Consider the following 26,223-nt stretch of genomic DNA (forward strand, 5'->3'; position numbering starts at 1 on the left):
CACCGGGTCAAGCCACTAGTGACATCCCCCTCAAGAGACGGACCTCATTGATCTGGTGCTGGGTACCTCGGTCTCCCGGGCGTCACAACTGGCGTCACGAACAGGATAGGGCCAGCCTGTACACCGGGTATTGTGTGCCGTAATTGGAGTCTGAAACTGTGAAAATTTGGATGAAAAATCTTGGAAATTGACTTTGTTAAAGAAAATCCCGTTCCCCATTGAAAACTATTGAAAACGACTTTTCTCCATTGGTTATAATGGGGTAAAAATGGCCGCCATCCCCTGATGTAATCATCTCATAACCGTTAGGCACAAAACTGTTAATCGAGCTACGTCATTACCCAAGCCCCAGTCTAACTGAAAAACTTCAAAATCCCCCATCACAGAGCGTGCGGCAGTTAGAGGCAGCAGGGGGCATGTCATTGTCATCCTGCGGCACAGAGGAACGAATCTACATTATCTAGACGGAAGCTGGGACCGGAGGGGTCTGGATTAACTAAGGGGGTACAGTATGTCGCAGCACGGAGACGCCGCAGCACCCGGCGACGCTAATGCAGCTGAAAGACAGAGTGTCGATAGAGAGCCTGGCAGCGCAGTAGTGCAAGGAGTGGTGCCCATCATGCCGGTGTTGATGCCATATACCCCGGGTGGCCCGTGGCTTCCAATGTATGAAGGTGAACCTAATACCCTTGACGGTTTCAGGGAAAAGATGCTGGCTCATTTTGATATGTTCCCCGTGGGTGAAGCTCAGCGTGTTAGTCTCCTGATGATGCAGTTAAGTGGCCATGCTAAGCGAGAAGTCATGGCATGGGCAACTGATCTAAAAGGTACTGTTGAACGCATATTTGCTGGATTAAAAGCTACATTTGAAACCACTACCAGCAGCAAAGCTAAAGTACAATTCTTTAATTGCAAACAAAAAGCTAATGAGGGCGTGAGAGATTTTGCCTTAAACCTGCAGGAAGCCCTTAAATCACTTACACTGGCTGAACCCATTTTTAACACAGGAGCCGATAAACTGCTAAGAGACTAATTTATTGAGGGACTCTACACCCCTTCTCACTGGGGGCATGTGAGCATGCTTGTTTTTAAGAACCCTGAATTGACATTTGCCCAATTAAAGGAGAGCGCTATACGTCTCCAGCTGGCAGAGGCACCTCGGGATCAGGATCTCACACAACCCATGGCAGATGCACTTCAGCAACGGGGAATGCCAGTGACATCAGCTACGTCCGGTGCCAGTGCTAAGTCCCTGGGGCCCATTACTAATGAGGCTCTTCAGCAAAAGCTTGACTCTTTAACTGATGTTGTTGCTTCAATGGCTAAAACCATGCAGGAGATGAGAGAACCCAAGATGGAGTTGGCAAACCGTAGAGAGGATGTTCCATGGATGAGGTCCCGGAGATACCCGACATGGAGAGGACGACCCCGTGACCGCTACCAACCGGATGGACAGCCCATTTGCCGCCGTTGCCAGCAGCCAGGACACTTTGCACGAAATTGTGATTTAAACGGGAATCCCCTGGGAATGCGGGCCGCTTCGCAGGAATGAATTTTCAAGGCCCAACACCCTGGCATGACAGGTACATCGGAGGACGACCCATCATCCCTATTGTGCTGGACGGAATTCCCCTCAACGCTTTGCTGGATACAGGTTCCCAGATTTCATCTATACCATATATCCTTTATAAGAGGTACTGGGCTGAGGTAGATATTGATAAAGGACCCTCTGATGTTGAACTAAATATATGGGCCAGTAATGGTAAGTTGGTACCGAAACTAGGATTCAAGGAGATGACCATAAAGATTGGTAAAGCAGAATTGAAGAAAGAGGGTATAATTGTCGTTGATGTTGACCGACAGAACTGTGAACCAACTGTATTGATAGGAATGAATGTGTTAGAGAACTGCTTTTCCGAAGTTATTTCTGTCTTACAACAAATTGCTGAAACTGCCCGATCCTGCCAGCAGAGAGTTCTCCGGAGGGAAATAAAAGTATTAATGTTAAGGCAACAGATAGAAGTTGCAGGTGGAGAAATCGGCAGTGTGAGGGTGAGTGATCCAAAGTCTATTGTAATCCCACCAAAAACAGAAATGCTGGTATGGTGTAGAGCGGCCATTGGTACTAAAGGACAAGACTATCAAGCCTTAATAGAACCAGCGTACACCGACAGCAGGCCCACTATACTCACGGCACGAGGGGTGGTTGAGGTACACCGGGGACGGGTGCCGGTACGACTTTTGAACTGTGGAGAGGAAGAGCTCACTTTGCCAAGGAACGCTACAGTGGCAAAGTTATATACTGTTGACAACAATGCCATCACAACCGTTGAGCCCTTAGAATCGACCTGTCAGGTGGAAAATAACGGCTCAGATGGAGAATCGGAGGATTGGTGTCAACAGCTAGACGTGGGTGTAGATTCAACACCTACCCATCAAAGACAAGGGGTGTATAGATTAGTGACGGAATATGAACAGGTCTTCAGTAAATACCCATTGGACTTCGGACGGATAGAAGGGGTGGAACATACAATCCCCACCGGTGACCATCCCCTGATAAAAGAAAGATATAGACCCATACCGCCCGCTCACTATCAATGCGCAAAGGACATGCTGAGAGAGATGAAACAGGCCGGGGTAATAAGAGATAGTTGTAGCCATTGGGTGGCCCCTCTGGTGATTGTCAAAAAAAAGGACGGAACCATGAGAATGTGCGTGGACTACCGGCGGATTAATAACATCACCCATAAAGACGCCTATCCCTTGCCTAGGATAGAAGTCCTTGACTGCTTTGAAATCTGCTAATTATTTTTCCACCTTAGACTTAACAAGCGGGTATTGGCAAGTCCCTGTGGCTGAGAGAGATAAAGAAAAAATGGCATTCACCACACCAATGGGTCTAAGCGAATTTAATCGCATGCCGATCGGACTCTGCAACGCATCCGGTACTTTCCAGCGACTGATGGAATGTTGCCTCGGACACAAGAACTTCGAGACCGTCCTCCTGTACCTAGATGATGTGATCGTCTACTCAAAGACTTACAAACAGCACTTAACAGACCTGGCAGAGGTGTTCGAAGCCTTATCCAAGTATGGTATGAAAATCAAACCATCCAAATGTCACCTTCTCAAGCCAAAGGTACAATACTTAGGGCACATCGTGAGTTCGGAGGGAGTAGCACCGGATCCCGAGAAAATAACTGTCATAAGGGATTGGCCAAGACCTACCAACGCAAAAGAAGTGAGGCAATTCTTGGGATTAGTGGGTTACTATCGTAGATTTATAAAAGGATTTACCAAATTGGCAGCGCCCTTGCAAGATGCTGTGATAGGGCAGACGAAGAAACCTTCAAACCGAAACCCACCTTTTCAGTGGAACGACGAAAGAGAAGACTCCTTTGAACAACTAAAGAAGGCACTAACCGGAGAAGAAGTTCTGGCGTACCCGGATTACCATCAACCTTTCATCCTCTACACCGATGCCAGTAATGTGGGATTGGGAGCGGTGCTGTCACAAAAGCAAGAAGGTCGGGAGAAAGTCATCGCCTTTGCAAGTAGAAAACTCCGGCCTACTGAAAGAAATTCTGAAAATTATAGCTCCTTCAAATTGGAGCTACTGGCAGTAGTTTGGGCTGTGACTGAACGTTTCAAACACTATTTGACCAGTGCAGAATTTATTGTCTATACTGACAACAATCCATTGACCCACCTAGACACGGCTAAATTAGGCGCGTTAGAACAGCGATGGATAGCCCGGTTATCTAATTACAACTTCGTGATCAAGTATCGAGCAGGTCGCAAGAATGGAAATGCCGATGCCCTATCCCGGATGCCACACTTGAGAGATGTAGAAGAAGAAACGGGGGAACTTGAAGAAATTTAACTACCAGCCTTTCATCAGCCCAAGGTAAAACATCGTCAGTCAAATACCTATCAGAAACAACAAGAAGTGAATTTTAATCCGTTAGCACACCATAGATGGGCTGACACCCAAGATAGCAATCCGGCTGTGAAGCTAGTGAAGGAACTATTGACTGAGCAAAGTGCATATCCCGATGAGGATGCCCCAGAAGAGACACATCAACTCTGGAAAGAGAGAGTCAAAATGTTCCTGTATCAAGGGAAACTCTGTAGAAGATACACCAATCCGAAAACACATGAATTGGTTTGGCAGATTATCGTGCCTAAACAAGATGTGAGGATGGTCCTCGAGGCTTACCACAATGGTGCTGGTCACTTTGGTTGGAAAAAGCTAGAAGTACTTCTGAGAGAAAGATTTTATTGGGTCGGGATGAGAAAATCAATCGAACAGTGGTGTAGAAACTGTGGCCCGTACAACCTCAGAAGGAACGATCAAAAGAGCCAAAGAGCACCACTGCAGCCCATAATCACCCAACAACCACTTGAACTGGTAGCCATGGACCACGTGAAGTTGACACCGAGCCGGTCCGGTTATGTCTATGCCTTGACCATCGTGGATCATTATTCGCGCTTCTTGGTAGTAGTACCTGTAAAAGATCTGACTGCAAAAACAGCAGCCAAAGCGTTCCAAACGTACTTTTGTAGACCCCATGGATGTCCGAAACAGGTTCTCACTGACCAGAGTACAGCCTTCGAATCAGAGATCTTCAGAGAATTCTGTAATATGTATGGTTGCAAAAAGATCCGGACGACAGCCTATCATCCGCAAACAAACGGCTTATATGAGAAGATGAACCATATTGTGATAGACCTACTAAAGACTTTACCTGAAACGGAAAGGAATCAATGGCCAGAGAAATTGCCTGACTTGGTGGATCTGTATAATCATGTCCCGGTGAGCTCTACCAATTGCACCCCAGCTTATCTTATGCGTGCAAGACCCGGCCAATTGCCAATCGATCTAGAAATGGGGATCCTGAAACCAGACGCAGAAGTTCAAGACTCCAATTGGGATGTCGTACGGCAAAAGCAGTATCGCCAAGTGCAAGAGAGTGTGGAAAGAAGCCTCCAGCAAACCAGAGAAAGACAAGAGCGAACTTTCAACCAGAATGCTCTAGCAACTCCATTAAGACCGGGTGACCAAGTACTCAAGAGTAGTGTTGAGCGATACCGTCCGATACTTGAAAGTATCGGTATCGGAAAGTATCGGCCGATACCGGCAAAGTATCGGATCTAATCCGATACCGATACCCGATACCAATACAAGTCAATGGGACTCAAGTATCGGACGGTATTCCTGATGGTTCCCAGGGTCTGAAGGAGAGGAAACTCTCCTTCAGGCCCTGGGATCCATATTAATGTGTAAAATAAAGAATTAAAATAAAAAATATTGCTATACTCACCTCTCCGACGCAGCCTGGACCTCACCGAGGGAACCGGCAGCGTTGTTTGCTTAAAATGCGCGCGTTTCCTGCTTCCCGCGACGTCACGGCTTCTGATTGGTCGCGTGCCGCCCATGTGGCCACGACGCGACCAATCACAGCAAGCCGTGACGTAATTTTAGGTCCTGATGCCTATTTCTGCATTCAGGACCTGAAATTACATCACGGCTTGCTGTGATTGGTCGCGTCGCGGCCACATGGGCGGCACGCAACCAATCACAAGCCGTGACGTAATTTTAAAAATGCGCGCGTGTCCTGCCTCCCGTGACGTCACGGCTTGTGATTGGTCGCGTTGCCCATGTGACCGCGACGCGACCAATCACAAGCCGGAACGTAATTTTAAAATCCTGAATGCCTAGAATTAGGCATCCAGGACCTTAAAATTACGTCACGGCTTGCTGTGATTGGTCGCGTCGCGGCCACATGGGCGGCACGCGACCAATCAGAAGCCGTGACGTCGCGGGAAGCAGGAAACGCGCGCATTTTAAGCAAACAACGCTGCCAGTTCCCTCGGTGAGGTCCAGGCTGCGTCGGAGAGGTGAGTATAGCAATATTTGTTATTTTAATTCTTTATTTTACACATTAATGTTGTATTTTACACATTAATGTTGTTTCGATACCGATACCCGATACCACAAAAGTATCGGATCTCGGTATCGGAATTCCGATACCCGCAAGTATCGGCCGATACCCGATACTTGCGGTATCGGAATGCTCAACACTACTCAAGAGGAATCGTCAAACCAATAAACTGGATAATCAATGGGAAGCCGTACCCTACACAGTTTTACCAACAAGAATGGATAATCCTAAAATGTGTCTCATTAGCAAAGACGGAGGTTTAACATCTGTACTAGTGTCAAGAGACAATCTTAAATTATGTCCGGAAACGTTGAAAGAGCCAGAAGTTGTCCAGCCAGAATCAGAAGTTATTCAACCTATACAGGTTCAACCAGTAAAGGAAAAAGAGGAGGAAATGTATCACACCTGTATAGGAGACTTTCCCAAAACCCTACTAATATACCATGGTGCAGAAGTGGTTCCCATGGTGGCCTTTTATCCAACACCGAATCCAATATTAGAAGTCCCAAGACAGGAAGAGGCTGACCCCGTACTACGAGAGGTTCCAGGTCAGGAAGAACAGATTCCTGATCAGAGTGATCCCATTCACGGTGGACTTGCCAACCCCATAGTGGTGGAATTATCCTCAGCAGAGAGGGCAGATACTATATCCGCAGTAGACAGTAGTACACCACATAAAGAGACACCGCTATTACGTAGATCCCAGCGTAGTACCCAGGGTCAATTACCGGCCAGGTATGCGGATTACCAACTATAAGACTATAGTCATTGTTATCGTTCTGTGTTGTGAATTAGACTTTTTTTGGCTCCCTCTTGTGGTTACTATTGATATGACTCTGGGATTTCCTTCCCTCAGTTTGCACCCAGCTGGGTCGTTACTTCAGGGGTGTTGCTATATAAGCCTCCTGGAACCTTAGTCCAGTGCCTGGCATCAGTGTTATCAGACACATTCTGTTTGCTCCTGTTTGCTGGTCCTGGTTCGTGCTAAATTAAGCTAAGTCTGCTTCTTTGTTTTTTTGGTTATTTGTTTGCTATCATTTTTGTCCAGCTTGTACTAAATGTGATTCCTGACCTTGCTGGAAGCTCTAGGGGGCTGGTGTTCTCCCCCCGGACCGTTAGACGGTTCGGGGGTTCTTGAATTTCCAGTGTGGATATTTTTGATAGGATTTTTTGCTGACCATATAAGTTATCTTTCTATATTCTGCTATTAGCTAGTGGGCCTCTCTTTGCTAAATACCTAGCTCATTCTTATGTTTGTCTTTTCCTCTTACCTCACCGTTATTATTTGTGGGGGGCTTCTATCCAACTTTTGGGGTATTTCCTCTGGAGGCAAGAAAGGTCTTTCTTTTCCCTACTAGGGGTAGTTAGCTCTCCGGCTGGCGCGAGACGTCTAGGATCAACGTAGGAACGTTCCCCGGCTGCTGGTATTTGTGGTGCTAGGATTAGTTATATGGTCAGCCCAGTTACCACTGCCCTATGAGCTGGTTTTCTGTATTTACCGACTTATCATTATTCCTGAGTCCCTCTGCCGTTGGGGTCATAACAGTTCTGTAACGTTTAAGCGCAGTACCTACAGAGACTTACCTGTATGAACTTCTTGCATATTCTTGAACTTTTTATCAGCCCGGAAACACTAAATCAAAGCTCCGGAAAGACTGCTTTGTGAACTTTGCTTCCTAGTACCTTCAAGGATAGAACTGTATTAATGGACGCTATTTGAAGTGACTTTTTACAGAATTCCATTTTTTTTTGTTTCTTTGAGTGGTTTTTGTAACTTTTCATTTTTAAGACTCTGTACATATCAATTGTTATTTCAAAATGTTATCGTCCCACAGTCCCGGAGTACTGTTTTTAACTAAGGGGGAATGTGGCGCCCCTAGGGGTATTTGCCACAAAAATAGTTATTGACACCAAATACAAATATTAAAATAGCAAGACTGCACTACCATCTCCGACCAGAAGGGGGAGCTCCAGAGACTCCCCTTGATCTATTCTGGTCTGAGGAAAGGACTGGCAGTTGGGTTGCATGTCCCTGCGTAGAAGCACTTGTTTTTAATCTTGATGTACAAATGTAACTGTTCTCAATTGTACTGTAATAAAATCATTTTGAGCTTAATATGCTCTATTGGTCTCAGCTCTGTTCATGCTTTGTGGCTTAAATGTTTATCTGTATCTATTGAGTTATAGCCCTTGTCACTATAAGGATGTATCTACACTGGGAAATTCATTTTGTTTAATCTCCTTATAAAGCTCAGAAAACTTGAAAAAAATCCTGAGTATTAGCAATAATTGTCCAAAAGGAATGACTTCTGTCTAGAATCTGGAGCGATGACTCTGTACTAAAAGAAGAGTAATGCCCTCAGTTGGCTTCCAAAATGTACAGGTATGCATTTGTGGCGCCCCTAGGGGTATTTGCCACAAAAATAGTTATTGACACAAAATACAAATATTAAAATAGCAAGACTGCACTACCATCTCCGACCAGAAGGGGGAGCTCCAGAGACTCCCCTTGATCTATTCTGGTCTGAGGAAAGGACTGGCAGTTGGGTTGAGGAGCTGAAAGTGAGAGGTCGTATAACTGAACTCCTAACAGCCCTATGACGGATTATAGGCCTGTAATACCCATAGTAAGAAAAGAGGAATAGAGAAAAAGGACATTGTGAGAACCGGGTAGCAATAACCTCTACCCAGAATAGGCACAGAGACGGATACCGGATCCGTGGCTATATTCATAATACATACTACAGGAACCGGAAGGAAGTGAGGTGATATCAGCTTCACCAGGGTAAGACGCAGCAACAGACACAGAGTTCAGCGGTACTCCCAGAGGGGGTAAGCTGACAAAAAAAGGACTCGGGTTGTCCGTCGAACCAGAGTACAGAAGAGACAGATTGGGTCGGCAGCCAGTTCACAAACAGCAGCAGGGCCATACAGAAACTGCGCATAATAAGAGGTGGAAATCCTGACAGGGTCGAAGTAATTCAGAGTTCTTAAACAGACTCCGGTGACAGTATTGGTTGCAAATCCCTCTTTGTTGAAGTAAACTGGTTAAACGTTTCAGCGCCTCAGTCTTTCATTTGGACAATAGCCATCGATCCAGGATCGGGGTCATCACAGCTGAGAGGACCTGCTGCTGATCAAGTAAGTGTCTGTTCCTTCATGATATCCCTTACATTGTGCATCGCCTGAGGCCACAGCAGCGGGTCAAGCCACTAGTGACATCCCCCTCAAGAGACGGACCTCATTGATCTGGTGCTGGGTACCTCGGTCTCCCGGGCGTCACACATTGCCTGTGTACATTTATATATCAGTTCAAGAGAAGCTACTTCGGCATCAGTCTTTTCTATGAGTTATCTCCACGTGTGTAGCAGTCTGCCATTTGCAAAAGCTGTTGGTGCTCGCATTACACAGGGTGGGCCATTTATATGGATACACCTAAATAAAATGAGAATGGTTGGTGATATCAACTTCCTGTTTGTTGCACATTAGTATATGGGAGGGGGAAAACTTTTCAAGATGGATGGTGACTAGTGATGAGCGAATATACTCGTTACTCGAGATTTCTCGAGCACGCTCGGGTGTCCTCCGAGTATTTTTTAGTGCTCGGAGATTTAGTTTTCATTGCCTCAGCTGAATGATTTACAGCTTTTACCCAGCATAAGTGCATGTAGGGGTTGCCTGGTTGCTAGGGAATCCCCACAAGTAATCAAGCTGGCTAGTAGCTGTAAATCATCCAGCAGCTGCGAAAACAACTGAATCTCCGAGCACTAAAAAATACTCGAAGGACACCAGAGCATGCTCGGGAAATCTCGAGTAACGAGGATATTTGCTCATCACTAATGGTGACCATGGTGGTCATTTTGAAGTCGGCCTTTTGGATCCAACTTTATTTTTTTCAGTGGGAAGAGGGTCATGTGACACATCAAACGTATTGAGAATTTCACAAGAAAACCAATGGTGTGCTTTGATTTTAACCCCTTTCTGCCAGCTGACGGAATAGTACGTCAGCTGGCAGATCCCCTGCTTTGAGGTGGGCTCTGGCGGTGAGCCCACCTCAAAGCCGCGACATGTCAGCTGTTTTGTACAGCTGACATGTGCGCGCAATGAGCGCAAGCAGAATCGCGCACATTAACTAGTTAAATGCTGCCGTCAAACGCTGACAGCGGCATTTAACTAGCGCTCCCGGCCGCGCGGCCGGAGGTGCTCACACCGCTGACCCCCATCACATGATCGGGGGTCATTGGTGCATTGCCATAACAACCAGAGGTCTCCTTGAGACCTCTATGGTTGTTGATGGCTGATTGCTTTGAGCACCACCCTGTGGTCGGCGTTCAAAGCACACCTGCATTTCTGCTACATAGAGGTGATCTGTGCTTCACCTCTATGCAGCAGAGCCGATCGTGTACTGCATGCTTCTAGCCTCCCATGGAGGCTATTGAAGCATGCCAAAATTTTAAAAAAAAATGTTTAAAAATATAAAAAAAATTAAAAATATATAAAAGTTCAAATCACCCACCTTTCGCCCCAATCAAAATAAAACAATTAAAAAAAATTCAAACCTACACATATTTGCTACTGCCGCGTTCAGAATCGCCCGATCTATCAAGAAAAATAAAGTATTAACCTGATCGCTAAATGGCGTAGCGAGAAAAAAAATCAAAACACCAAAATTACATTTTTATGGTCGCCGTGACATTGCATTAAAATGCAATAACGGGCGATCAAAAGAATATATCTGCACCAATATGGTATCATTAAAAACAACAGCTCGGCATGCAAAAAATAAGCCCTCACCCAACCCCAGATCATGAAAATTGGAGACGCTACAGGTATCGGAAAATGGCACAATTTTTTTTTTTTTTTAGCAAACTTCGGAATTTTTTTTACCACTTAGATAAAAGAGAACCTATACATGTTTGGTGTCTATGAACTCATAATGACCTGGAAAATCATAATGGCAGGTCAGTTTCAGCATTTAGTGAACCTAGTAAAAAAGCCAAACAGAAAACAAGTGTGAGATTGCACTTTTTTTGCAATTTCATCGCACTTTTTTTTTTAGCAAACTTCGGAATTTTTTTTACCACTTAGATAAAAGAGAACCTATACATGTTTGGTGTCTATGAACTCATAATGACCTGGAAAATCATAATGGCAGGTCAGTTTCAGCATTTAGTGAACCTAGCAAAAAAGCCAAACAGAAAACAAGTGTGAGATTGCACTTTTTTTGCAATTTCATCGCACTTGGAATTTTTTTCCCGTTTTCTGTTACATGGCATGGTAAAACTAATGGTATCGTTCAAAAGGACATCTCGTCCCACAAAAAATAAGCCCTCACATGGCCATATTGATGGAAAAATATAAAAGGTTATGGCTCTGGGAAAGAGGGAAGCGAAAAACGAAAACGAAAAAACGAAAAAAGCTCTGGGGGTGAAGGGGTTAATGTAAGGGGGAGCAACTAATCAGGTTTGCCTCATCCATAACGGGTCTGGAACTGTCGGGTCTGTCACTTAGGATACAGGGGGAGATCCTGGGGTGTCAAACTGTTCCCTGTGCTCGAGAGAAGGGGCGTGGCTAAGCAGAGAGTTAATCCTCGTGCAGAAATTCAAACAGTTCAGGCGGGAAGGGCGCGCGCATGGGAGTCCTGTCAGAAAAGATCAGCTGTGAGGCGACGGGGCGGTGCTGACTTGAGCCGGGGACAAGAGGATGTGCTGACAAGAGCTGACAGACAGGGTCCCACTAACACACCGGAGATACCACTGTCCACGCTAACACCGCTGTCCTCGCTTACATCACGGACATTTACGAGACTGCTGACGTGGCCGACTACATTAACAAACCCATCCTGGCCATCAGCAGTGACCATGAGAGGAAAGGTCTGTGCATGGGATACAGGCGCTGAACAGTACAATGCACCGGACCGGGCTGGCAATTAAAAACAGTGATGGGACAGTGTCATAGGCCCCGCCAGTGTAAGGGCTCTCACCACTGAGAGAAGAGATTATTCCCCTTCCATCCTTAATCCATTGAGGCCAGTGACCGTGCTTGAGCCACAGACTATCGCTGCCATAGTCAGGATTAGGGAAGGACACCGCCATTGCCGGCTGTTTGTTAAATAAATCCCCTTGTTGACCCTTGATCTGCCTTTTTGTCCATACTGCATCCCATAACCTGCTTATACTAACGTAACTTTATTCTTTCATTAGTTATTTACAAGTTTATGACCACTTATAAAATGTATTCAAAGTGCTGCTCATTGTGTTGGATTGTTAATGCAACTCTCTTCTCCCACTCTTGACACACTGATAGCAACACCGCAGAAGAAATGCTAGCACAGGCTTTCAGTATCCATTGTTTCAGATGCTGCACATCTCGTATCTTCACAGCATAGACAACTGCCTTCAGATGACCCCAAAGATAAAAGTCTAAGGGGGTCAGATCGGGAGACCTTGGTGGCCATTCAACTGGGGGTCACACTACAGCAACTTGCTAATTTTTCCTAGCCCTTGTTTGCAAATTTTCAAGAAAAAAATTCTCCATACAATTGAATAGAAAAGTGCTTGTGTGCCATCACATCTCCATTGAATTGTATAAAGAATGCAATGGACAGAGATTGGTGTACTCTAGGGATGCTCAGAAGCTTGTAACTCGAGCAATTCCTAATACTCACATGCTCATTTTGAGTAACGAATATTATGGGAGTCAATGGGAAAGTCGATCTTTTTTCTGGCAGACCCTACAAAGATGTCTCAGAGACAGTGAAAATGTTCAAATGGATAGGAAAAGACAAAAGACCACTGGAAGTATCTCTGACTCCCAGACAGCTGCTGAAAACAATGATGTAACACTTTTATTGCACTTTGGAGTGACAATTAAACATTCTACACTGATGAGAAATTGCATTTTACAGGAAAATAAATGTTAAGAAACCTTTTTTGTGTATAATGATTTGTATGCAAAATTTAGAAAGAATGTAAAAAATAAATAATTTAAGAAAACCAAAATTAACTTAAAAAAAAAAAAAGGACATTTCTGTTGAATTTATGAAGGAAGCAAGAACTGCCAAAATTTAGGGACTCTCGGGTGTCCTCCGAGTATTTGTAAGTGCTCGAAGATTTAGTTTTCCTTGCAGCAGCTGAATGATTTACATGTTAGCCAGCTTGATTACATGTGGGGATTCCCTAGCAACCAGGCAACCCCCACATGTACTTATGCTGGCTAGGAGCTGTAAATCATTCCGCTGCGGCGATGAAAACTAAATCTCCGAGCACTAAAAAATACTCGGAGGACACCCGAGCGTGCTCGGGAAATCTCGAGTAACAAGTATATTCGCTCAGCACTAATGTTCACACGTTGAGTAAAATTTCTGCACCATTTCTGCATCTCTTTGCAGGAAAAATGCAGCTGCAAAATGCACGTTTTTGGAGCAATTTTGCCTGCGTTTTTGATTTATTGGAGTGAAGTCAATGGTGAAAAATGCAGGGCTAAAACGCACAGAAAATCAACATGCAGCAGAATATTTTCTGCACACAATCTACAAGTTAAAAATACTCAACGTGTGCATGACACGTCGGGTTTCTCATTCCCTTTGCTGGCATCAGGAATTGGTTCAGGTTTTGTCACAACTCTGCACAGAAATATGCGACAAAAATGCACCAAATCTGCAATGTGTGCACAATGTGTGTGAGATTAGGCATTTGTGATGGCCACTCCAAAACCTTGACTTTGTTATCCTTAAGCCACTTTGCTGCCATTTTGGCAGTATGCTTTGGGTCATTGTCCATTTGGAAGACTTATTTCCACCCAAGCTTTAACTTCCTGGCTGATATCTTGAGATGTGTCTTCAGTATTGCCACATAATCTTTTCCCATGATGCCATCTATTTTGTGAAGTCCCTCATGCTGCAAAACAACCTCACAACATGATACTGTCACACCCTCATTTTACATTTGGGATGCTTTTCTTAGGCTTCCAAGCTTCTCCCTTTTTCCTCCAAACATAGCAATGGTCATTATGCCCAAAAAGTTCCATTTTAGTTTCATCAGACCACAGAATATGTCTCCAAAATGTAAGGTCTTTGTTCCTGTGTGCATTTGCAAGCATTAATCCGGCTTTTTTATGCTTTTTTTATAAATGGCTTCTTCCTGGTAGAGTGGTCTTTTAGCCCATGTTGACACAGTACTCATTTCACTGTGGATATTAACGCAATCTTACCAGCTTCCGCCATCATCTTCACAAGGTCTTATGCTTTTGTCCTTGGGTTTTATAGTTTCATACAAAGGTTGACAAAAAAACCTTGGTTTATCAAGTTCAACCTTTCTCCACCAATTGTACTGTAGATTTCTTCACTAATTTAACTATAACCCGCAATGTTATGTGTATCAAGTAAATAATCCAGCCCTTTTCTAAAAGCTGTTATAGTGTCTGCCATTACTTACCTCTTGTGGTAGAGGAAAAATATATATCTTGGTACCGTGTTAGCCAGTGGATAGAAAAATATTTAGAATTCTGAGTCCTCAGTGGTTGATACCTTTTAATGGCTAACTGAAAAGATGGTAACAAATTGCAAGCTAATAATAATGGTGGTTTACTTCACGTCACCTGTCTTATCTATGGCATTTTTTCTGGGCTGTATTGTGCATAAATATGTGTTTTTTTCAGAATTTGAATTGGTCTGTGCCTGATGAAGGGACCTGTGTAGTCTCGAAAGCTTGCAATTAGTTACCAACTTTTCAGTTAGCCATTAAAAGGTATCAACCATTAAGGACTCTCAATCTAATATATAAAGCTGAATGTGTGTATGTGTGTATGTATGTGTGTATGTATGTGTGTATGTATGTGTGTATGTCCGGGATTGGCATCTGAACCGTCGCAGCTACAGCCACAAAATTTTGCACAGTCACACGTCTGGACCCCGAGAGCGTCATAGGCTATGTTGTGAGGTGAAATTTTAACCCCGCGCTTTCCAATTCACCAAACCATTTTGCCCCTATCTACATAATGGGGAAAAAGTGAAAGGAAAAGTGTTGGAGGCGTCGCAGCTACAGGCACAAAATTTTGCACAGTCACACGTCTGGACCCCGAGAGCGTCATAGGCTATGTTGTGAGGTGAAATTTTAACCCCGCGCTTTCCAATTCACCAAACAATTTTGCCCCTATCTACATAATGGGGAAAAAGTGAAAGGAAAAGTGTTGGAGGCGTCGCAGCTACAGGCACAAAATTTTGCACAGTCACACGTCTGGACCCCGAGAGCGTCATAGGCTAAGTTGTGAGGTGAAATTTTAACCCCGCGCTTTCCAATTCACCAAACAATTTTGCCCCTATCTACATAATGGGGAAAAAATAAAAGGAAAAGTGTTGGAGGCAAATTAACAGCTGCCAGATGTGAACAAGGGGGACTTAAAGAATGAGAGCGATGGCGCCAAAGAGTATATACTGTACAGTTGCTAAGTTGGGGCCCCGACATGGGATAATCACCACACCACCACGGGGATATGAACACACACACAAAATGCGCCACACACTACCACGTGCTCGAACACATATACCACCCTCAGCGCACATTTCACCACACATACACCAACCTCGCCACATAAAAGTCGAAACACAAAAGTCGCCGCTCAAAACTCGCCACGCGCAAAACTCTCCACATGCAAAACTCGCCACACGTGCAAAACTCACCTCATGGAAAACTCGCCACACACATAACTTGCACACGCGGAAAAATTACCACATGCACAAAAGTTGCAACACATGCAAAAGTTGCCTCACACAAAACTTGCACATACTCAAAAGGCACCACACATAAAACTCGCCATGCGCAAAACTTGCTGCACACAACTTGCTACACTAACCTGTCACATGCAACTCGACACACAAAAAGTTGCTACATGCATGTCGCCACACAAAACTCATCTCACAAAAGTCGTTACATGCATGTCGCCACACGCAACTCAACACACACAACTTGACACACGAAACTAGCCCTAAAACACACACAAGTCTGGTATTATACTTCAAAAATAAAAATCTGATTAATAAGCTGAAAAACTACAAGAGCAACAAATGTACCATATAGGAACCCGGCAGCTGTCAGTCACATGACCAGTCTATTATGTGTATGTGTGAGCTAATATATACTGCCAGGGGGTGGGCTTACTGTTGGCTGGAGATTTATCAGGCTGCCAATTTAGCTTACAAATACTGAGGTAAAAATACTGACCAAATAACGTGTGAACGAGGTCTAATACAGGAGGAGATGACATACAGATATATACTGTATACAGGAGGAGATGACACACAGGTATATACTATTTACAGGGGAGATTACACACAGGTATATACTATATAGAGGAGGAGATGACATACAGGTACATACTACATACAGCAGGAGATGACATACAGGTATATACTATATACAGAAGGAGATGACACACAGGTATATACTATATACAGGAGGAGATGACATACAGGTATATGCTATGTATAGGAGGAGATGACATACAAGTATATACTATATACAGGAGGAGATGACACACAGATCTATACTATATATAGGTGAGATGACACACAGGTATATACTATATGCAGGAGGAGATTACATACAGGTATATACTATATATAGGAGGAGATGACATACAGGTATATACTACATACAGGGGAGATGACACACAGCAGGTATATACTATATACAGGGGAGATGACATACAGGTATATACTATATACAGGTGTATACTATATATAAGGGAGATGACAAACATATATATACTGAGGTGAAAATGAGAGGTATGAGGTGAAAATTAAAAGGTGTGAGTGCAAAATGAGAGGAGTGAGGGAAAATAGTGGAGTGATCGGAAAATGACAGATGTGAGGTCGAAATGACAAGTGTTAGGGGGGAATGAGAGGAGTGAGGGGGAAAATAAGAGGAGTGAGGGGGAAAATGAGAGGTGTGAGGGAGAAAATGAGAGATGTGAGGGGGAAAATGAGAGGCATGATGGGAAAATAAGAGAAGTGAGGTGCTATAACTAACCACAGATATTTACTATGCCCTGGCAACGCCGGGCTCTTCAGCTAGCTTAGATTTACAATCTCCATGCTTTTCTCATGGTCAACTTTATGTGGCCTGTTCAAGAGTTGGAACAGCCAAAAATCTGTTTGTCTTTGCACCTGAAGGAAAAACTAAGAATGTCGTTTATCAAAAGGCTCTCGAATAAGTAGTAGAAGATTACTTCACATTACTTGGCCAATTTAGTTAAATCTGTGTGGAATATCTCTGGTGTTGAAATATATGTTGTAAAATGCTTCTATTAGCTTAGTTTTTGCCTTTTAATAATTACATTTCTATCTATTTGTTTTGTGGGTTTTTTTGTGCAGAATAAATTTTTGTTAACACATTCTATTTTGCTAACAGCAGTTATTACCCCGGGCGAAGCCGGGTAGTACAGCTAGTTCTAAATATTTCTCTTGTGGTAGGGCATTCCACAGTTTGACTGTTCTAACTGTAAATAACCCTTTCCTGTTTAGATGCCGAAATTGCATTTCTTCCACCCTTAAGGCCCCGTCTCACATAGCGAGATCGCTAGCGAGATCGCTGCTGAGTCACAAGTTTTGTGACGCAACAGCGACCTCCATAGCGATCTCGCTATGTGTGACACGTACCAGCGATCAGGCCCCTGCTGCGAGATCGCTGGTCGTGTCGGAATGGCCTGGACCTTTTTTCGGTCGTTGAGGCCCCGCTGACATCGCTGAATCGGTGTGTGTGACACCGATCCAGCGATGTCTTCACTGGTAACCAGGGTAAACATCGGGTTACTAAGCGCAGGGCCGCGCTTAGTAACCCGATGTTTACCCTGGTTACCAGCGTAAATGTAAAAAAAAAAAAACAATACATACTCGCCTTCTGATGTCCGTCAGGTCCCTTGCCGTCTGCTTCCTGCTCTCACTGAGATCCGGCCGTACAGTGAGAAGTGAGAGCACAGCAGTGACGTCACCGCTGCGCTCTGCTCTCACTGTACGGCCGGCACTGTCAGAGCAGGAAGCAGACGGCAAGGGACCTGGACACCGAAAGGCGAGTATGTACTGTTTGTTTTTTTTGGTAACCAGGGTAAACATCGGGTTACTAAGCGCGGCCCTGCGCTTAGTAACCCGATGTTTACCCTGGTTACCCGGGTGCTGCAGGGGGACTTCGGCATCGTTGAAGACAGTTTCAACGATGCCGAAGTCGTTCCCCTGATCGTTGGTCGCTGGAGAGAGCTGTCTGTGTGACAGCTCCCCAGCGACCACACAGCGACTTACCAACGATCACGGCCAGGTCGTATCGCTGGTCGTGATCGTTGGTAAATCGCTTAGTGAGACGGGGCCTTTAATGAGTGCCCCCTAGTCCTGAGTATGATCTCTGGAAGGAATAAGTTTTTGTACTTGCCACACATATATTTATAAATGTAAATGAGATCTCCTCTGAGGCGTTTTTTTCTAAGCTAAACAAACCCAACTTTTCCAGCCTTTCATCATATGAGAGGCTTTCCATCCCTTGTAATAATTTAGTTGCCCGTCTTTTAATTGATTCTAACTTCTGAATATCCTTTTTATATGGAGCCCAAAACTGAATCCCATATTCAAGATGTGGCCTCACCAATGATTTATAAAGGGGTAATAATACGTTGTAAACAGGATTTTATCTCTCTTTTTATACATCCTAATATCTTGCTTGCTTTTGGGACTGCTGCTTGACATTGAATACTGCTGCTTAGGGTTGAGCGAAACGGGTCGATCATTTTCAAAAGTCGCCGACTTTTGGCTAAGTCGGCGTCTCATGAAACCCGATCCGACCCCTGTGCTTGTCGGCCATGCGGTACGCGACTTTCGCGCCAAAGTCGCGTTTCAATGACGCGAAAAGCGCCATTTCTCAGCCAATGAAGGTGAACGCAGAGTGTGGGCAGCGTGATGACATAGGTCCTGGTCCCCACCATCTTAGAGAAGGGCATTGCAGTGATTGGCTTGCTGTCTGCGGCGTCACAGGGGCTATAAAGGGGCGTTCCCGCCGACCGCCATCTTACTGCTGCTGATCTGAGCTTAGGGAGAGGTTGCTGCCGCTTCGTCAGAAGCAGGGAGAGCGTTAGGCAGGGTCCACTAACCACCAAACCGCTTGTGCTGTAGCGATTTCCACTGTCCAACACCACCTTCGGTGTGCAGGAACAGTGGAAGCTATTTTTTTTTTTTTTTTCCTCAGCGCTGTAGCTCATTGGGCTGCCCTAGAAGGCTCCGTGATAGCTGTATTGCTGTGTGTACGCCACTGTGGAAACCAACTGCTTTTTTCAAAGCACATATCCTCTTGTTCCTTTCTGCACAGCTATCTTTTTTGTTTGTCCACACTTTTTATTTAATTTGTGCATCAGTCCACTCCTATTGCTGCCTGCCATACCTGGCTTAGATTACTGCAGGGAGATAGTAATTGTAGGACAGTCCCTGTTTTTTTTTTTGGTTTTTTTTTTGTGGGAGATTAAGATTGGCATTTCTGCTACAGTGCCATCCCTGTGTGTGCCATCTCTCACTGAGTGGGCCATAGAAAGCCTATTTATTTTTTCCGTGATTTGTGTTCTAAATTCTACCTCAACACAAAAACACTACATCAATCAGTGGTAGAAAAATATTGGCCTCAGTCAGGGCTTGTGTGCCACTGCTGTGTGTGCTATCTCTCATTCAGTGGGCTATAGAAAGCCTATTTATTTATTTATTTTTTTTTTCTTATTATTTGGTTTCTAAAGTCTCCCTGAAAAAAAAAAAAAAAAAAAAAGCAGCGCGTCGCTTGTGGATGTTCACGGTCAGGGACAAGTCGCTTCCTTGTCCTCCTCAGCAAAAACTACAACAAGAGAGAAGGATGCAGCAGGCGACACAACGGGTCACTCCATGGAGCTCTTTACACATACCGTCCCTGGCTTAGAAAGTGAAACATTTAACAGGCCATGCCCATTACAAGTAGATTCTGACATGGAGTGCACTGATGCACAGCCACAGCCAGAGTACTATGCTGCTCCTTTGACTCAGACCACCACATTGCCCTCTCAGGGTACAGATCCACAATCAGACCCTGATGAGACTATGTTGCCCCGCCACGAACGCTATACCACCGACCGACACAGTGACACAGACGAAGTTGCACACGAGCTCGAAGAGGAGGTAATAGATGACCCAGTTATTGACCCCGATTGGCAGCCATTGGGGGAACAGGGTGCAGGCGGCAGTAGTTCAGAAGCGGAGGTGGAGGAGGGGCCGCAGCAGGCATCAACATCGCAACAGGTTCCATCTGCCGGGCCCGTATCTGGCCCAAAACGCGTGTCAAAGCCAAAACCTGTTGGAGGACAGCGTGGCCATCCGGTTAAAGCTCAGTCTGCAATCCCTGAAAAGGGATCCGAGTCTAGGAAGAGTGCAGTCTGGCATTTTTTTAAACAACATCCAACTGATCAGCGCAAAGTCATCTGTCAAAAATGTTCAACTAGCTTAAGCAGAGGTCAGAATCTGAAAAGTCTAAATACTAGTTGCATGCATAGACACTTAACCACCATGCATTTTCAAGCCTGGACTAACTACCAAACGTCCCTTAAGGTTGTAGCACCCTCGGCCAATGAAGCTAGTCAGCAACGCAACATCCCTTCCGTCACTGTAAGGCCACCATTTTCCGCACCACCGGCAGTATCTGTGCAGGTTTCTTTGCCAGCCAAAAGCAGTCAGGGTCAGGGAACCACCAGTTTTGTAGGAGGAAATATTGCATCTAGGGCACCGGCGGAAACAATACCGTCTCCAACCGTCTCTCAGTCTGTCATGTACACCGGCACACCCGAAAGTTCCACGATCTCCAGCTCTCCAGTCCAGCTCACCCTACATGAGACTCTGGTTAGAAAAAGGAAGTACTTATCCTCGCATCCGCGTACACAGGGTTTTAACGCCCACATAGCTAGACTAATCTCGTTAGAGATGATGCCCTACCGGTTAGTTGAAAGCGAAGCTTTCAAAGCCCTGATGGAGTACGCTGAACCACGATACGAGCTACCCAGTCGACACTTTTTTTCCAGAAAAGCCATCCCAGCCCTGCACCAGCATGTTAAACAGCGCATCGTCCATGCACTCAGGCAATCTGTGAGTACAAAGGTGCACCTGACTACAGATGCATGGACCAGTAGGCATGGCCAGGGACGTTATGTGTCCATCACGGCACACTGGGTGAATGTGGTGGATGCAGGGTCCACAGGCGACATCAATTTAGGGACAGTTGTGCCTAGCCCACGGTCTAGGAAACAGTTGGCTGTAGGCGTTCGCACCCCCTCCTCCTCCTCCTCCTCGTCCTCCTGCAGAAGCTACAGCTCTTCCACAGAACGCAGTCTGCCAACCACTCCATCGGCAGATGACACTGTTGCACACCAGTTGTCCCATTATGGGCCAGCTACTGCCAAGCGTCAGCAGGCTGTATTGGCTATGAAGTGTTTGGGCGACAACAGACACACCGCGGAAGTTCTATCCGAGTTCTTGCAACAAGAAATGCAGTCGTGGCTGGGCACAGTAGATCTTGAGGCAGGCAAGGTAGTGAGTGATAACGGAAGGAATTTCATGGCTGCCATCTCCCTTTCCCAACTGAAACACATTCCTTGCCTGGCTCACACCTTAAACCTGGTGGTGCAGTGCTTATTGAAAACTTATCCTGGGTTCTCCGACCTGCTCCTCAAAGTGCGTGCACTTTGCTCACATATCCGACGTTCGCCTGTACACGCCAGCCGTATGCAGACCTATCAGCGGTCTTTGAACCTTCCCCAGCATCGCCTAATCATAGACGTTGCAACAAGGTGGAACTCAACACTGCACATGCTTCAGAGACTGTGCGAACAGAGGCGTGCTGTTATTTATTTGTGGGAGGATACACGGGCAGGCAGTAGGATGGCAGACATGGAGTTGTCAGGTGTGCAGTGGTCTAAGATACAAGACATGTGTCAAGTCCTTCAGTGTTTTGAGGAATGCACACGGCTGGTTAGTGCAGACAACGCCGTAATAAGCATGAGCATCCCCCTAATGCGTCTGCTGATGCAAAGTTTGACGCACATAAAGGAGCAGGCGTCTGCACCAGAGGAAGAGGAAAGCCTTGATGACAGTCAGCCATTGTCTGGTCAGGGCAGTGTACAGGACGAGGTAGCGGGCGAAGAGGAGGTGGAGGACGAGGAGGATGATGGGGATGAGTATATTTTTAATGCCGAACCTTTCCCGGGGGCACAGGAAATTGGTTGCGTGTCACGGCCGGGTTCTGGTTTTTTGAGGGACACAAGTGACGTAGATTTGCCTGCAACTGCCCCTCAACCAATCACAACCGGAGATTTGACAACTGGAACTTTGGCCCACATGGCGGATTATGCCTTACGTATCCTAAAAAGGGACACCCGCATTACGAAAATGATGAACGATGACGATTACTGGTTGGCCTGCCTCCTTGATCCACGCTATAAAGGCAAATTGCAAAATATTATGCCACATGAGAACTTGGAACTAATATTAGCAACCAAACAATCAACTCTTGTTGACCGTTTGCTTCAGGCATTCCCAGCACACAGCGCACGTGATCGTTCTCACACGAGCTCCAGGGGGCAGCAGACTAGGAGTGTTAGGGGTGCACACATCAGAAGTGGCGTTGGACAGAGGGGTTTTCTGACCAGGTTGTGGAGTGATTTTGCTATGACCGCAGACAGGACAGGTACTGCTGCATCAATTGAAAGTGACAGGAGACAACATTTGTCCAGTATGGTTACTAACTATTTTTCATCCCTTATCGATGTTCTCCCTCAACCGTCATTCCCATTTGATTACTGGGCCTCCAAATTAGACACCTGGCCAGAATTGGCAGAATATGCATTGCAGGAGCTTGCTTGCCCGGCAGCAAGTGTCCTATCAGAAAGAGTATTCAGTGCTGCAGGTTCAATATTAACCGAAAAAAGGACTCGTCTGGCTACCCAAAATGTTGACGATCTAACATTCATTAAAATGAACCACAACTGGATTTCGAAATCTTTTGCCCCACCTTGCCCGGCCGACACCTAGCTTTCCTATGAAAAGCTCTTGCCTGTGAATTACTTTTCTAATGTCTAATTTGCTGCAGCTGATTGTACAGCATACGACATGTTTACACCTCCCTAAATGGCAAAACTCCCCACACGGGGCCGTGGTATCGCGACTTGGCGCAAGCACCCGTGAGACTGCTGTTTGTCTGAAGAGGTGGGTGTGCTCGCTTTTGGTTGACGGCATTGCTACTGGGTCCCTCATAGTACAATGTAGTGTCTCTGGTGGTGGTGGTGCGCACCCAACGTCAGACACACCGTTGTAACATGAGGGGCCCTGGGGCGGTCCCGCCGGCCTCAAGAGAGTTCCCCCCTACCCCAGCTCAAAATGTGCTCTACCACGTGCAAAATTATGTCGCACAGCTCCACCAATCTTTAGTCTATTCGCTGACATCATTCAATGTCTGGCACTGACAATACAAATTTGTAGACATCTATGATGCAACTTAAAGTAGTCTGTGTCTGTGTCCTATATTGGCACCATTAAATAGTTACTGCCAAATTACTATGTCAGAAACTCAGTAGATGAGCCCACCCCTGTACCTAAGTATGCCACCTTTTTTTTTGTTTTGGTTGTTTTGCGAGACATTAACATCTATTTATATTTTGGGAGTACTGGGACAGACACTCCTTGCACTACTCCTTCACTCACCACCAAGCTGCCTGTGTATCCATGTAACCGCTGTAAAGCTGCCATGAGCCTATTGTTTGTTATTTTAGGCCTTTGATAGCCTGTCTGCGGTCCCTACTTTAAATACTCCTCCACTCACCACCAAGCTGCCTGTGTATCCATGTAACCGCTGTAAAGCTGCCATGAGCCTATTGTTTGTTATTTTAGGCCTTTGATAGCCTGTCTGCGGTCCCTACTTTAAATACTCCTCCACTCATCACCAGCTGCCTGCCCGTGTATCCATGTAACCGCTGTAAAGCTGCCATGAGCCTATTGTTTGTTATTTTAGGCCTTTGATAGCCTGTCTGCGGTCCCTACTTTAAATACTCCTCCACTCACCACCAAGCTGCCTGTGTATCCATGTAACCGCTGTAAAGCTGCCATGAGCCTATTGTTTGTTATTTTAGGCCTTTGATAGCCTGTCTGCGGTCCCTACTTTAAATACTCCTCCACTCATCACCAGCTGCCTGCCCGTGTATCCATGTAACCGCTGTAAAACTGCCATGAGCCTATTGTTTGTTATTTTAGGCCTTTGATAGCCTGTCTGCGGTCCCTACTTTAAATACTCCTCCACTCACCACCAAGCTGCCTGCCCGTGTATCCATGTAACCGCTGTAAAGCTGCCATGAGCCTATTGTTTGTTATTTTAGGCCTTTGATAGCCTGTCTGCGGTCCCTACTTTAAATACTCCTCCACTCACCACCAAGCTGCCTGTGTATCCATGTAACCGATGTAAAACTGCAGTATTTTGCTTATAAAAAAGAAAATACTGGAGAGATATCAAATGCAGACATTTTAACATTAAAAACAAAAACACATACAACAAAAAACTGGTACAGTACAAAAATTGGCCACCAGCTACAAAAACTTGCTCCTGCAAGTAGTTAACTGAAAGGTTTTTTTCCATTGAAAACACAGATATGGCATCCACCGAGTGTTGTCCTGTCGCGTCTTCTTTATATTATTGCCAAGAAGCTGCAACTGAATAAAGCTGAGCTTCTACCTTCTGCCTCTTATTAACTGCTTTTTTTAAAAAAAATTGTCCACCAGCTACAAAAACTTGCTCCTGCAAGTAGTTAACTGAAAGGTTTTTTTCCATTGAAAACACAGATATGGCATCCACCGAGTGTTGTCCTGTCGCGTCTTCTTTATATTATTGCCAAGAAGCTGCAACTGAATAAAGCTGAGCTTCTACCTTCTGCCTCTTATTAACTGCTTTTTTAAAAAAAAATTGTCCACCAGCTACAAAAACTTGCTCCTGCAAGTAGTTAACTGAAAGGTTTTTTTCCATTGAAAACACAGATATGGCATCCACCGAGTGTTGTCCTGTCGCGTCTTCTTTATATTATTGCCAAGAAGCTGCAACTGAATAAAGCTGAGCTTCTACCTTCTGCCTCTTACTAACTGCTGTTTTTTTTAAAAATTGGCTGTTCCGGCCTACTAAAGGTGTCTGTCTGCCCCTGCCTGGTGTTGTCCTCAACTGAATAAAGCTGAGCTTCAACCTTCAGTTCCAAATTACCATTTTTAAAAATGCAATTGGCTGTTCCGGCCTACTAAAGGTGTCTGTCTGCCCCTGCCTGGTGTTGTCCTCAACTGAATAAAGCTGAGCTTCAACCTTCAGTTCCAAATTACCATTTTTAAAAATGCAATTGGCTGTTCCGGCCTACTAAAGGTGAATGTCTGCCCCTGCCTGGTGTTGTCCTCAACTGAATAAAGCTGAGCTTCTACCTTCTGTTCCAAAATACCATTTTTAAAAATGCAATTGGCTGTTCCGGCCTACTAAAGGTGAATGTCTGCCCCTGCCTGGTGTTGTCCTCAACTGAATAAAGCTGAGATTCTACCTTCTGTTCCAAATTACCATTTTTAAAAATGCCATTGGCTGTTCCGGCCTACTAAAGGTGTCTGTCTGCCCCTGCCTGGTGTTGTCCTCAACTGAATAAAGCTGAGCTTCAACCTTCAGTTCCAAATTACCATTTTTAAAAATGCAATTGGCTGTTCCGGCCTACTAAAGGAGTCTGTCTGCCCCTGCCTGGTGTTGTCCTCAACTGAATAAAGCTGAGCTTCTACCTTCTGCCTCTTACTAACTGCTGTTTTTTTAAAAAATTGGCTGTTCCGGCCTACTAAAGGTGTCTGTCTGCCCCTGCCTGGTGTTGTCCTCAACTGAATAAAGCTGAGCTTCAACCTTCAGTTCCAAATTACCATTTTTAAAAATGCAATTGGCTGTTCCGGCCTACTAAAGGTGTCTGTCTGCCCCTGCCTGGTGTTGTCCTCAACTGAATAAAGCTGAGCTTCTACCTTCTGCCTCTTACTAACTGCTGTTTTTTTAAAAAATTGGCTGTTCCGGCCTACTAAAGGTGTCTGTCTGCCCCTGCCTGGTGTTGTCCTCAACTGAATAAAGCTGAGCTTCAACCTTCAGTTCCAAATTACCATTTTTAAAAATGCAATTGGCTGTTCCGGCCTACTAAAGGTGTCTGTCTGCCCCTGCCTGGTGTTGTCCTCAACTGAATAAAGCTGAGCTTC

The sequence above is a fragment of the Ranitomeya variabilis genome, chromosome 2, assembly GCF_051348905.1.
Source record: "Ranitomeya variabilis isolate aRanVar5 chromosome 2, aRanVar5.hap1, whole genome shotgun sequence".
Lineage (NCBI taxonomy): Eukaryota > Metazoa > Chordata > Amphibia > Anura > Dendrobatidae > Ranitomeya > Ranitomeya variabilis.